The sequence below is a fragment of the Sciurus carolinensis genome, chromosome 2 (assembly GCF_902686445.1).
Source record: "Sciurus carolinensis chromosome 2, mSciCar1.2, whole genome shotgun sequence".
Lineage (NCBI taxonomy): Eukaryota > Metazoa > Chordata > Mammalia > Rodentia > Sciuridae > Sciurus > Sciurus carolinensis.
This window is the reverse complement of record NC_062214.1, coordinates 8300688-8316240: the sequence shown is the minus strand read 5'-3', so window position 1 is coordinate 8316240 and position 15553 is coordinate 8300688. Positions and strand designations below refer to the sequence as shown.

The 15553-nt window shown below is 47.7% G+C and overlaps 1 non-coding gene across 1 annotated transcript; it reads left to right on the top strand.

Annotated features, from left to right (window-relative positions):
* Positions 1-10817: 10817 nt before the first annotated feature.
* Positions 10818-10890, top strand: Trnaa-ugc (transfer RNA alanine (anticodon UGC)). The gene has a single exon. It is a non-coding gene; the product is annotated as a tRNA-Ala (tRNA).
* The last annotated feature ends 4663 nt before the right edge of the window (positions 10891-15553 follow it).

Genomic DNA, 15553 nt, shown 5'->3' with positions numbered 1-15553 from the left:
GTCCCTCTTACAATCAGACGACAGCTGGGGCTGGAGTCACTTGGGGCCTTTACTGGGTTGAATATCCAAAATGGGCTTCTTCACTCCCATCTGTATCTCAGCTGGCATAGTTGGCATCTCTCCCTCCACCTCCCCCGTGCGGTGGCACGTAGCTCCCCATGTGGCTAGTTTGGCTTCCTCACAGCGTGGCCGTCTCAGGCTGGTCAGACCTTTTACGTGGTGCTGACTTTTCCCAGAGCAAGCTCTGTAAAAAGGCACAGAGGTTGAAGTTTCCTGTGGCTGGACTTTGGAAGCTATTTCTTTTGCATGCTATTGATCCAAGTGCGGTGCTCCGTCAGATTGAAAAACGAGTGGAAATAGACTCCTCTCTGTGGGAAGAATAACAAAGAATGGCTTTGCTCTCCCACAGTAGATGCTATGAGTCAGTATGCTTTACAGAATCCTGATGCACTTGATTGCCAACAGGATAAACTTGGCCTTATGGAAACAAGTGTAGAATTCTTGCAGGACTAGTGCATCTCCATCCAGGGCTTATGTAGATCCAGACCTCCTTCAGATAGTGCAACATTTCACAGCCCTTCCCGAGAGTATTACCCGTGTTCCCTACACATCAGCAAGCCACCCACATGAGGGGACCGAGGAGGAGCAAGCCTGTCAATGGGCCCTCACCTCAGTTCTAAGATATCTGCCTTATGTCTGTCCTGCCGTGCTTTCTCCTGGCCCCAGTCAGGAATTCCTGTATCCTCTGTGACTATCAAAAACTTCCCAAGCAAATCAGAGATCTCTCAGGAGCAAAGCGACAAGGCTATTCCTGCAAGTTTCCCTGTTTATCCAGAGCCTATTGATTGACAGATGCAGACAAATGGGTCCCATCAAAGGTTGGCTGGTCAGATGCCTTAGCTCTGTGGGCTTTGCAGTCTCTATGGTGACTGTTCCCCTCTACCTGTGTACCCAGAGACAACGCACAAAAGAGTGCATGTAGCACATGAGATTTCATTTACCAGAACAGGTACCAGCCAGATCCTGAGCACCCCAGTTCATAGGCCCCTGGATTAGATGACACCTCCAGTGTGTGTCTTCTCCATTGCCACTAAGGGAAAGAGGAAGGGAGAGGTCCTAAGCTGAGAGGAACATAGCCTTCTCCTTGTAATCCTGCTTGAAAAATAAAGATAATAGAACCCAATGCAGAATGCTAAGACAAAGGATCAGCCAAGAAACATTGCACTTAAAATCTCCAACACCTTAAACTGGAAGACAGAAAATAATAACTCTCCAGATTCATGCTGAATTTGTCCTTTTAAACCTCTGCAGATTTCCTTCCTATTCAAATTTAGACTCTGACCATTGATAACAAATTTAAATCCTTTATTTTTTTTTCACAAGACTAAAGTTCAGTGAATGTTTTTGAAAACTCATGTTCTTCAAAATGAGACGTTTACCCTTCTGGTAATAAATTAGAAGGTTTGATATGGCTGAGACATACTTTTTATTTGAATTGCCCATTTGTCAGTTATAAATTTTTTTTTTTTTTTGGTACTAGGGATTGAACCCAGGAGTGCTTAGCCTCTGAGCTACATCCCCAGCCCTTGTTTATATTTTTTTTAGAGACAGGGTCTCAGTAAGTTCCTTAGGGCCTCACTGAGTTGCTGAGGCTGGCTTTGAACTTGTGATCCTCCTGCCTCAGCCACCTGAGCTACTGGAATTACAGGCATGCACCACTGGGCCCAGCATAAAATTCATTTTAATATGGGCCTTAAAAATACCTTGGCCACGTGGAGCCTATGACTTTACAGATACTGCTTAGAACAAGTTAAATAAAGTATATTAAATAAGGTATTTATATTTTGTATTTTATAAGTGAGTAGATATAACTTAAAGTCCAAAAGAAAGATAATATTAAAGATGATCCAAGGACCTGGAAGCAAGTTGTGAAACAGTAAGCAAATTATTCTCTCTTGAAAGCACTGGAATAAACGTGTCCTGTCCCATCACGGCTATTGAAACACTCGACTAACCAGTCAGAGGGGACCGGGGCCCCGTGGAGTTTTTGTTTATTCTTTGTTTCGCTTTCTTTCTCCCTCTCATCTAGCACAGTACGAGCTACATGAAAGACCAAGGTAAACAGAGTGAGTGGATAAATTAATTAAGTCATCATTCAGATTATTAGGTCAATTTGGAGCCATAGAAAGCAATCTGATGCGACTTCGAAAATAGTATTTCAGTTGCTCGGAAGCAGTTTGAAGTTCGCATAGCGCTGGAGATTAGCTTGTTTAAAATCAGTCAATTAGAAGTGGACAGTCTCTTGGGATGCCTTTGCCAAGAGAAGCCCAATGGTACCATAAATCAGGATGTCTAATTGAAGTGATGTTTTAGGAATTAAAGAGCAATTAGCTCAAATGAGAAAGTTTCTAAGGAACACCTTTGACACCATGGGGGAGGAGCCAAAGCCACCCCAAGAATCTATGGGAAAACATGGCTTTCTTCCAGGGGGCTTGCTGGTTGATAATTATCAGAGACATCTGTGATTAAAATCCTCTTCCTTGCAGAGGCTTTATGATCTCGTCACAGATTTCCCTGACGGAACATCGCAAGCCAAGACGAGGACTTGGTGAGGTCTGACAAATGCGACCAACTGTGGAAGAGATTTGGGGAGGGAATGTGCAGCCAGAATTTTGGCCTGCCGAAAACTGGTTTTGAAAAATGGGTTCCCAAAATAGATTGTAGAACCTGCGTCTGTTTACCCAGGGAGAGTAATTCGGGTCATTTTCTAGACCCTTCCCTTCTCTCCACCGCCATCACTCACTGGAGCAGATGGCTTCTGCGGAGCCGCTTTTCTCACAAAGGAACGCTCTCGTATCTGAGACCCATCTGTGAGGACAAGCGAGAAGCCCCAGCTCCACGCCATTTGGAGACGTCCACACTGGGTCGTCCTCCGGGCCCACCCTGGGCCCAGCGGCTGCTCTTTCCCGCCTAACCTGCTTCTCTCCCTGCCGAATTCACAACTGAGCTGCAGCCAAATTCCAAATGGCAGAATTCACCGACCTTCCAGGTCAGCCCTAAATGTCAGATCCCTGATTGACGCAGAGGAGGGTAGTTCAGTGGCAGAGCATGTGTCCAGCATGTGCGGGAGCCCTTGGTTCTCTTCCCAGCGTGCAGAAAAGAGTGATCCCCAAAGGTCCACTACAGCCATCCACGGTAGAGAGCCCCCTGTCCCGAAGCTAGGAATCGGACCTGTGTGCGTGGCAGCTCCAGTACAGTTCTCCTGAGGACCCACCCACCTTACCATCCTGAATCATTCATTCCTTCAAATCTATGCGTTGACTGTCTCCTAACAGCCGCCCAACGAGCTCGCTCTGGGTGCAGCGCAGGGCATGAGCAATGAGACAGAGACATTGGTGCAACTTTCATGGAACACAGGTGCCAGCGTGTGAAAGACACAGTGGGCTTCGTTTCGGTCCCGTAGATTAATTTCTTTCTTGACTTCCTCATTACTCCCAGAGGGACAGAACACCTTGATCAGTGGGGGCTTCCAGTTCACTCAGGGCTCCACGCTGTGACTCTCTCTTGCTTCTACATTTTAAGGGGCTTACTCAGGGTGACTCCCCAGCAGGGAATGGGGATTTATCACCACCCCCGCTATTGCATCCTCCCCAGAACCTCTGGTGTCTGCGTAGGGTCCCTATCAGTCCACAGCAGGGATCACTCTTCCCATGCTGGCTTCTGCCGAGACGGGCACCATCCCGAACCACATGGTCACCTGCCATCTCCTGTCTTCGTTCCCTCACACGCTATCTCTGCCAGTTCTTCTTGGCTGAACTCTGTACCCTTCTTGGGGACCAGGGAAATGTAGTCCTTGCCCAAAATCTATTCTAAAGTGGTGCTACTGGCACAGGTGGCGAGACAGTGGAGGGCGGGCTAAGGGGCTTCCCAGACCTGCTGGGTTCGTCTCCCAGGTCCTGGACTTCCTTGGAGAACTCTGACTCCTGTCCAGCTCTGACCCACATGCAGTGCATGGTCACTTCAGAGTCCCTTCTCAGCGTCCCTCCCAGCACCTCAAGAGGCCCTCCCATCACCTAATCTCAGCAGACCTCGCCACCTGGGGAGCTGGGCTGGGCTTAAGTGAGGATGACCACTGGCTGCGCAAGCGTTTTGTCAAGTTCACTGGGCGCGCCAGGCCCTTGGCCTTTGACTCAAAAGCCCAGAGTTCCATTCTTCTGTGCTGGGGTTCGTCCCCCATGATCCTCCACCCCACTGGGGGGCAGTCATCGTGGTTCAAAGAAGAGAAAGGGGGACGCAGGGGATGAATCTGTGCCATTAATCCCTCCACGTGAGCCAGCAGAGCGCAGGGTGAGCGCAGGGGCCGGCGACAGGACACAGCTGGAAGGGGAGGTCACACGGGAGGAGAAGCAGAAGGTTCAGGGGGAGGCCATGGAGCTGCTCTCTGTGGCCTTTCCCAGGCGCGGTCGACTCCCCCGGGCCTGCGATTTCCTGCCTGGGCTGTCTCATTCAGCACCCGAAGACGAAACCATATAGTCACACAGATTAACAGTGGACGACAGGACTCCAGACCCGGATCGCTCAGGATCAGGGAGACAACCTGGCAGGAAGCAAGGAACGAAGCCCTGGGCCTCGGGTGCAGGAGGGGGCTTCTGCACCTGGCTCCGTCACCTCCCCACATCACAGCCCCTGTCGGCCTGTGTCCTGATCCCCACCGCGGCACACAAGGCTCTTGGCTGACTGTCCACGAGAACGGTCTGCGTGGCGAAGCACTGCGCACGCGCTGGGCGTCCCTGCGTTAGTCACGTGTGATGGACCTGCGCTCAGGCCTAACCCTGGAATCCGCACTAGCAGTGACAAATCCACGTCTGCCCTTTAGAACTATGTGACTGTCGCTGAAAACAGAAAAACAGAAAGCTCCCTTCCCATGTCCACCTAAATACAGAACTTACTTAGGCCTGCTGATTATTTTGCATTCTGTGCCGTGCTAGGGTGGGCAGAGCTCTCCCCGCGCCGCGCTAGGGCATGCCGGGTACGGTGGCAGCCCCACCTGGGGTCTGCAGTCTGTCCTCTCGCTGCTGTGCAGACCTGAGGGGGTCAGCATGGTTCCCTGGGAAAACTGCAGAGACAGAGGGATGGCCGGGGCCAAGGGAGTGTGAGGGCCAACCAGGTCCCCCAGGAGCATGAGGCGCAGGACGTCCTTCCAGAAACACAGGGAAATCTATGTGGGGAATACACACTTGGCAAATGGCAGACGGTCGCAAGGGGAACAAAGGGGAACATTTGTTACTGAGGTCAAGGGTTGGACAGGCTGGCCACTTCAAGAAGGAGGAGGTGAACATGTAGTCCCCAAACTGCTCTGGGAATAGTGCCGTTCATGGTGAGCCTCTGCAGGCATATTTATTTAAATCGTATTAGAATTTGAATACAAAACTTTCAACAATGGCACCTTGTTGTGGGGAAGACAGTAGACAGTTGTATCTTCTTTCCCTGTGGCCTCACTCTTAGGAGTTGTATCTGAATCACTCACTGGATTTGCCAGCTACAGTCCTGGCATCTAGTCCCAGCTTTACTGATTCCTGGCTGTGTGACTTCAACAAGCTACCTGACCCCTCTGGGTCCAGGTTCAATTTCATAAAAATTATCCTGACAACTGCCTCACCCGGTTGCAAGTGAAAATACTCCCTGACTGGAAACCAGATAGAGCACGGATAATCGAGTGGTACTTGCGTGACTTCGTATCCTCAAATTGTCTTTTTTTAAAGACATAAATGAGGATCTATCTAACCCTCTAATTAAATGACATGATGATATTGTCTCATTTTTTAAATAAAGAAATCAACCCTATCTAGATATACAGGGAAAGTTGTCTATGCATAATAAGAGTATGTGGAAACAGGAAACAGAAAGGCGATAAGCCTTTCTTTAAGGGGGTTTTATCAGTTTGGAATGTCATATTATTGGCTTGTGATATTTCAGCCTTTGAAAAATGGAAAACTCAGAAGTTAGCATCCCACAGACACTGACCGGTAGATATTTCACTCTCAGAGAATAAAAAGGCAATGTACGTCATGGATGTGACAATCCTTCCTCACAGGCCCTGCTGAGGAGCTCTCTGGTCCCCTGTCTCCAGAGTTGCATTTTATTTAAGTTTGATTTTACTTGTGATTGATAGGTAATATTCGTATGTATTTATGGGGTTCTGTGTGACGTTTTCATACATGTGCGTGGTGTGTGGAGATCAGTCAGGGTCACTGGCGCTGCCCGCAGAGATGTTCTGAGGTCCCCAGCAGACCTTCAGCTTTAGGCAAAGCTTCCTAAACATAGTTCTGCTCAAATAATGCCCGACCCAACCGTTCACTGGATTTAACCCCTCCGTCACTGAGCTGGGTGCTGGGTAGAGATAACCAAGCAAAGCCCAGGCCCTGCCTGAGGCAGGTGGGAGCTGGAACTTTCCAGAATCTGAAAAGGAAGCTCAGGGAGGCTAAAATTTAGTGAGTCAAGCAGGAGAGTTGTCCAGAGTGGACTGCCGAGGAAAGCAGCAGCCAGGACAGAAGGGGACAGGGAGGGATGCCTCACCCCAACACCGCGAGGACTTCGGCCCCACAGTCTCAGCGGTGCCTTGCCCTTTAAGAGGACATTTCCATCCACAAAGCCAACCAGCCCCCAGGTGGGTCTCCTTTCCTGGGCTGCAGAAGACTGGACCCCAGTCTCATCTTTAGATGGAACCCACCACCCGCATCTCCACCGCAATGACAAGACTGTGTATTTATATAACGAGCCCTGCTCAAGTATTTTTAGGCCTACTGTTTAGAAACACACAGAGAGGGCAAGAAAAGAGAATAAATATGGAAATCAAATGTAAAAACTTCTGGCTCTTGCAACCGGCTTCCTGGGGGAATTTTCCTCTGTGTTCTTTCCACTTCTTCCACTCAGCGGAATGACTGCTAGTCATTAAGGAAATCTGTGAGGAGCTCACGGTACAGGAATTGTACACCAGTGCTCCCCTGCTCATTTGCATATCCCAGTTTTGATTGGCAGCTGTACATGAAATGCCATATCAGTTGAAAGTATGTTGTGAGCTGGCACTAATGATCCCATGGCTCCAGGGAAACCTGCCATATTGTAATTTGGCTATCAGGCATGAAAGAAATAATTCTAAGTGCCAGGAAAGCAAGACTGAATAAATGTTTCACCGCTGCAGGTTGCCAAGGGTGACACTTCTGATTTAGTATAAACGAATGCCCCGTTGCCTTTGGGGTACCCGGAGTTTGCATTGTATCTGAGCTGTGTGTATAAAACATTAGTCTGAGAAAATGGCTTCGGTGTGAGATGGGGAACAGAGGCCCACTCCCGGAAGGCCGTGGAATGTTTACAACTAATCACTGGATGAAAGGATTTTGCTACCTTCTATAATGACAGCCAAACAGGATTTGCTTTCCCTGAGATGGAGAATAATGGTTATGTTAACTCTGCCTGCCTCGCCTTTTTTTTTTTTTTTTAATGAAATGCTCTTTTGTAAAGAAATCACATCTGTTTCCTTTTATATATGAAAGGGATACAAATTCTTCTTCCCCCGCCCCCTGCGTGAATAACCCCGTTGGTGCACCTTGGATTAAATAACCCTTTCTGAGGTCACCCGGATGCCCGAGGTCTGAAACACCCTGCCACTTCCTGCTCTCGGGCTTCCAACCTCACACACCTGCTTCCACACGGAGGGCACTGGAAGTGGGGAGCGATCACTTTCACTCGAATTTGCATGAAGGTCCTGCTGCAGCTCCAGCCCTGCAGGATCTCACTTTCCAGAAACAACTTCCCATGCATTCACTGAAGAAATGTAGAAAGCATCTCGAAAGCAGCGATTCCCTAGAAAAAGCAACTCGGAAAGCTTCCTCCCCGCAGCTTCCCTTGACCATCTGGGTCTTGGTTTCAAGGTCAGGTTAAGATCCGTTTTGTTTTCTCTTGACTCCGTGTGGGGATATTCTTCGAAGATGGTTTCTACCTCTGGGCTTCCGTACTTGGATGGTGTTAAAGTCCAGACCTGAAGGTCTGGATGTGACCAAATGGCAGTCACAGGAAAATGCCACTTGTCCATTTGTAGTCCAGGCAAAACCTGCCTGGGGTAAATAAAGATGGGATGGGGGGCGAGTGGATGTCTTTTGTTCTCAGTTTTCAATTTGGAAAGAAACCAGCCTCTCAGACCGCCTTCTTGAAGTGGAAACCTTATTATTGCTGCTCACCAGATGCTGAGGTGCCTTGCAGAGGGACTTGCCCTCTGTGGGGGTGGAAGGCTGAGGAACATAAGGTCGTTAAGAACATGGTCAGGATCGCCCACCACACCAAGCAGACTAGACAATCCCCAATACACCAATGCCACTGCTGCCATCTTGCTTCTGCTTCAAAATGTTTCAAAGACTCAGCTCTAACAAAGCAAGTATTAATTGAGCACCTACTATGAAAGATTGTGTTATATGCTTATTATGCAACACACTAACCCCGTAAGATGCAGCATCTTGTGTTTCCTCCCAGGAGGGACAGGATTTTGAAATTGTAGGTAAAATACATGGAAGATACGGTTAATTCCAGGTCACATCTCCTGTTCCTCTGTTCAAATGACACACCACACCAATGACTGAGCATTCACTCTGTGACTGGCTGGCTTTCAGGATATAAAAGTAAAGAAGCAGAAATCCCATCCTCAAGGAACTCCCATTTCACTGTGCACATCGAAACACAAACCAAAAAGCAAGCAAAAATAACCATGATAACATGGGCACTGGAGGGTCAGGAGGCCAACAGCCAAGAGCCCAACGGTCACCCTGACAGGAGAAAGTGCCAGTTCAGATATCAAGGAAGCAACAATGGACCAACCCTTCTGGGTCAATTGCAAAGAACAGGGTAGCTTGCTATTTAAATTCAGAAATCCTCATGGGCACCGCTGTGGGCCCTGCATTAAGGTACTTTCCAACATGTTACCTAGTTTAATTCTTCCAATGGCAGATCATTCATTGATATTAAGATTAATATATTAAGATATCAAGATATTAAGATTTGGGACTGGGGTTGTGGCTCAGTGGTGGAGCACCTGCCTAGCACATGCGAGGCACTGGGTTCAATCCTCAGCACCACATAAAAATAAATAAATAAGTAGGAAGATATTAAGGTTCCATGTTAAGACAGAATGAGGTAAATCCTGCAGGCAAGCCAGAATGCAGGAGAACTAGTCTGCCTTTTCTGAATGGTTGACAGTCCAGACATCTGCACACGGAGTTCCCACAGTTTAGTGCAGCTCGAGACTTCTCGAACATTAGCAGGCATGAAAATGACCAACCAGACTCAACTGTATAAAATGTACTGTTTTCGGAGGATTTAGAGGATTTTTCCCGGGCAGTTTTGTTACAGGCGGTTTTCACTATGAGCAGCTCCCACGTGATTGTCTCCATACCTGTTGACCGAGCCGAACTCCATGCTGGCCTGCAGTTAGACACGCTGGTCACAGGAGACATCATGGAGGAGGTGACGTTCCATAAATTGTATTAGCTAGGAAAGAAAATTCCGGGCAGCATGACTAAGACCAGCGAACACTAGTGATGGGGCGCCACCTGCTTTGGGTTGAAGGTCGGGAGGTGAAGTGGCAGCAGAGGCGAAGCCAGAGCGGCGGCCGATGCCGTGCTGTGCCGTTGGATGCAGTCAGGCTGGCTGTCCCCTGGCTTCATCGTTTCTAGGCCTGTGGTTTTCAGTGGGGGCTGAGTTGACCTCTGAGGGACATTTGACAATGTCTGGAGAGGTTTGGGGTGTCACAGTTAAAAATAACGGGCGCTCCTGGCACCCAGGGAGTAGGGGGCTACTGCTGAACGTCCAGCAAGGCACAGGACCAGCCCCCACGACAAAGGACTGTCTGGCCTGAAGTGTCAACAGTGCGGCGGTCGGACCAGCCCCTCCCTGACCACGGCCACTTGTTCACGCTGGCCTGGAATCATGGGAGAACATGAAAACTTTGTGTTCTTGGGATAAGGATGTTCAGGACAAATGTTTATCTGGAATTCCTGCTCCTTTTGAGCTGGGGGTGGGGAGGCAGGGGAGAGAGCAGCTTTAGAGAGAAATATTAACCTTGCAAATGTGCACATTTTCAATTCACATCCTAGTGACAGGCTACAACTTGTAATCAGTATAAAATGATTTTCCAGGAGAGTAAATGCTTATTTTCACTGTCTTGATGCTGGCACTGGATTACTTGGTATTAATCCCAGGGTGACACAGTCACATTTGGAAGCCGTGAGATTTATTTGGATGTCTTATGGGGCCAGGGGCAGCCTTCATTTTACATCCTTGATCTTGGAGAATTTAAATAATAGAGCTGCTTTTCTGTATACACCAGTGGTGTGAAGAGGAAGTTATCCACCCAGGACGGATTCCAGGAGCCATACAAAGCCAGGGAAGGAGGGGGGAGATGGAACATCACCATATTCACTGTCAACTTCTCCTGCTTAGCTGCAGCAACTAGAAATACAGCAAGCAACAAGCACTCATTAAGCATCAACTGTATGCCTGCTCCCTGTGCAGAACACAGTAAGAAATCTGGAAACTTGAGCCACATCCCCACTATCAGGCTATTCTTGGTACAATCGTTCTGACAAAATCATGTCACTATTATCTCTGTGCATAGCATCCCTCTAGAGCAGAGTCCGGTAAACGTGCTGCAAAGGGCTAGATGGTAAATAATGTCAGCTTTGCCCGCCATGTGGTTTCTATGGCAACCACTCAGCTCCCATGCAACATGAAAGCAGGTATAGGCAACATGAAAACAAGTAAGTAGGGCTGGGGATGTAGCTTAGTTGGTAGAGTGCTTGCCTTGCATGCACAAGGCCCTGGGTTCAATCCCCAGCACCACCAAAAAAAAAAAAAAAAAAAAGTAAGTAGGGTTATGTTCCAATAAAACTTTATTCAAAAAGCACACAGTAGGGCTAGGTTGGCCCGGGGCTATAATTCTCCAGCTCCTGACCTAGAGTCAGGGGTGCCATATTTTAGAGAGCTTGCCTTCCGAATGTCGAAACAATACTATTAAGAACCATAAAACCAGTCTTATGTGTTGTCCAATGGTTTCAGGTCTCAGAATCTAATCTAAGAACACCTTTGGATTTGCACATATACTCGTTTGCACAGAGATGTCCATTGTAGTAAACTTACAATTGTGAAGAAGTGGAAGCAGTTGTACTGGCCATCAAGAGAGCATCAGAGAAATCTTACTCCATGATGGAACAAGAGAAAACTGGGCAGTCTTTGAAAGTGACCCTTCTGCAGAGTTTTCATGACGAACTCAAGATGTAATGTTAAGTCAATAAAAAGTGAAACAGAAACTGCCAATGGTTTGAAACCATTTAGAATTAAATCTATGTTGGTATAGGAAACATGTAGAAGGAAATAGACCAAATGGTTCAGTATGGTTTTCTTTGAATGGCGAGATTATGGGGTGACTTTTCTTATATTTAGTGGAATTATTAAAGGAGGACCAGTGTTGACATTCAAAAGATTCAGCTTTGCTCGTCACTGTCTGTGCTGGAGACCATTGCAATGTTACTTACGCTCTCTGAGTCTCAGTTTATTTCTTCATAAAACACAGATAGCATCCTGTTTGCCAGATTGTTGTAAAGATTAAATCATGTAGTGTACATTAAATTCCCAGCAAATCATAACTGCCATTATTTTTTTGCTTGGTCCAAGAAGTTGTGCATCTTGATTGTAGTGGTAGTTTTTCAAATCTACACAAGGGCTACAACCACATAGATCAATGCACACCCACACACACACACCCCACTATAAACACATTGAAAACTAAGGTCTGAGTCCAGCTGACAGTTTGTACCAACATCCATAACCTGACCTTGACATTAAGCCGCAGCCATAGTGAGATTGACACCTGCCCAGGGAACCTGGGACACAGGTGCGGCTGCTCTTCATAGCTTCCTGTGCGTAATCATTTCAGATGAAAGAGTTTTAAAAATCTAGAAAGTCTTTTTAAAAATCCAGCTCCTTCCATAATCTGTAGCTCATCCATTTGGGTAAGATGGGGTGAGGTGGGCACAGCTTGTTCTGATTTATAAAAGGCAAAGCTGAGATGCCATGCGACTGATTATGGAGCTGTAAAGTCACCCTTCAGGTGGCTGTAGAGACAAAGTAGTCTCTGCACAAGGATCTCAAAGCAGAACCTAGAACTCCATGAACAGATATTCCTAGTCACTACTTGGGATAAGGGGAAGCCAAGAGCAAGAACAAGAGCAACATTCTCAAAGAAAATAATAATTATTCAACTGTTTTCATATTCATATTAGTTCTATTTTTCTTACATCTATTACTAAACCTGAAAATAAGTTTAAACAAATTCAGAAAACTTGCCTAGGGCCAGGACAGTGGTAGCCCTTCTTGTAACAGCAACTCAACTCACCGATCCACCAAGTATCTGTTGAATGTCTGCCGTGTGCAGGTGCTGTTCCAGACTCTGGAGATGTGGTAGAAAGTAGAAGATTCAGATCCTGCTCTTGAGGAACATAGTTTAGGACAAAAAGCTATTAAACATGGCCTGAGCTTCCCACTTGCTGCCAGGCGCCCTCAGACCCTCCCCTCCCCTCCTCTTCTTGGCCTCATACTTGGTAGCAAACACACACAATTACCAAGCCCACATCTGGTATCCAAGGCAGACATCATCAATCGATCATGGCATTCTTTCCTACTGAGCAAGAAAGACAGACTCCTTCAGAACTAGCTGGCACTAGGGACATTTGGAGCAGGTCATTCTTTGTTGCAGGTAGCGTGTTATACACTTTGAGGTATTTAACAGCACCCCTGGCTATTACCCCCTGGATTCCAGTAGCTCCCTGTTCCCATTTTGGGGGACATGTCCCACATTTTTGGTGTGACAACCAAAAATATCTCCAGGATTGCCTACAGACCCCTGGGGATGGGGCAACGATCACTGCTCTAGACGGACGCTACCAGTGACTAGAGTTTGCAGCTAACCAAAGATAATTTCTCCAGATTTCTTCTGATCCTCAGAGTCTACGATTCCATTAACTTAGGAAGAGTCACGTTGCTCTTTCTTGTAATGTTTGGAGGTGGGTTTTTTATAAGGAAACAGGGGCTTAAAGATGCTAAATGACTCACCCAAGTTGCGTAGAGGTTTAGGACTCAAAAGCAAATATGCAGCTTCCGAGTCCAACATGACCTGGGCTCCCAGCCCTGCCGCTGCCAGCTGCCCTGGTGGGTGACCAGCTGCCACCCAGGAGCTCGGCTGCACGGGGCAGCCTTTGTCTTTGAGTTACCGCCCAGTTCCATCTGGGTTCTTTGGACCTTTGACCACGTCCGAGTACAGAAGCAAAGCTTCTTTAAGCAAAAAATGGATATGTCAGCTTTATTTGTCCAATGTCAATCAGGAACAGGGCCTCCTGGGTAGCTTGAACACAGATGAGACCCAAGCCCTGCCTGCAGGAAGCTTCCAGTCCACCGTATGTGAGTGAGGGGCTGGGGGCGCACGTACATTCTAACCAACAGCCACTCCTGGGGGTCGGCTGGTTTGGGCACAGGAGGAATGCTCCTCCAACACAGAAACGTGAGCAAAACAAGGCAAGTTTTCATTGCAACCTCCCCCAGAACGCCAAGGGGGTGGGGCGCACCTTCATCACAAACTGCTTTCCGATCACCCTCAGCCGACTTCCCCCTCCGCCCACGCCTCGGCTGACCACTCATCCAAAGACCACTGCAAAGTCCCTTCCAAGCCAGCCCCTCCTCCATGCCTCCTCCCTTCATCTGCCTCCTGCTCCTCCCGTCTCCACCCCGACTGTCCCAGGAGGAAGGCAGCATCCGCCCAAAAGTCCTCCCTCCCATGTCCCTGACTAGAACCACAAGGCTTAGGAGCCCTGTGGGAAGTCCAGCTCTCTGCAGCGCGTGGGGAGGGTAGAGACAGAGTTCTTTCCTGTGAAACACGAGTTGACATGACACAAAGAGTGAGGACAGGTGACATTCCACCAGACCCCAGTGACCTCTGTGGAAGTGCTTCAGGAGGCGAACCACCCGACAGCCACACGTGGTGCTGGAGAAGCAGGTGGCATGGAGGCAGGCCTAGAAGACCCGCCGGACCTGGACCATGGAGTCGGGACCAGGGCTGGGCCGGCAGGAAGCACAGACGGTGACTGGCCCTGCGACAGGGGCAAGCACAGCGTGCTCAGGGCGCCGAGCTCAGCCTCCAGACCGAAGCTCCGAGAGTTCACTTCCTGTCTGGGGCATTCTGTGACATCTCCAAACGGAAAGGTCACTCCCCATTGAGCTAGCCAAATATCTCAAATAAATAATGCAGAAGTTATTAAGATATTTTCCAGAGGACCCTCGCATTTCCTGTCTTGACAGCAGAGCTGGATTTGACATGGGTTATTCAAGACGTTAAATATAAAAGCTGTGGCTAGTTCAAACTTCCCCTCCAAACTTGTAGTCGATGTCTTCAAACTGTCTTGTGTCCTGCACAAAGTCAGGAGCAAGCCCTGTGGACCTGCCATTGGCCCATTGCTCTTCCTGATTCAGGGAACCGGAGGGGACAGTGTAAAAACGATGACCTCGCTGGTCAAGCAAAGCCATGTTAAAAGAAGAGGCACAAAAAAGAGGTGTTCCAACATGCCAGGTGACTTTGGGTTGAACTCACCTTGGAAGGCACCGATGATCTTATGAGCTCACACATGTGTGCAGTTACTACACTTTACATCTACTACCTAGTTTGTTTCTAAAATTGATCCTAAAAGAGGCAGGTGCTTATCCCCATCATTCAGTGAAGAAACTGAAGAGGAGGAAGTTCAGTAACTGGCCAAGGTTGTCAATCAACTCACGAGAGTCAGCCTATTTACTATCCCTCTACGGAGCATCCAGAGACAGCGATCAAGAAAGAACTCTAAGAAAATCCTGCCCCAAATCCCTACACCTTCTAGGAGTGATAATGCAGTCACTTGTCACATCCAGGAAGACTGGCGGGTTTAACCAAGATCAAGTGGAGGTTAAAAACAGTGCTTGAACAGGAATCTGCTCCCTCCCGGAGGCGGTCCACCTCCTGAGCTTCGGTTTTCTCGTGTGTACGGTGGCCTCAGAGTACCTGTTCCCAAATGGTACATGATCTCGCGAAGCTCCTCAGAAAGCAACAGCATGATGAGAAAAAACAATTACCATTAGGAGTATCTGAAATCAGACAAATTAATTTGAATCATCACTCGTCCTTATAAATTTTATCCATGGGCAATACCTCATTGATTATGTTTTTTCACCTATATAAATAGGCATAAGAATGATAGCTCTCTCATGGGGTTCTGGTGAAAATTAAATAATGTTATGCATGTGGGACATGCCCTGAGCACTATCCCTTGCATATAGTAAATGCTCAATAAATATTTTTTAAAATGACAATAAATAAATCACAGCCATAGCACGCATTATGCTGTTTTTAATTATAAAATTACAATACCTGTTTGGACGATTGTAACTTGAGTAAGAAATAAAATAAATATGCAATGACAGAAGTTGAACC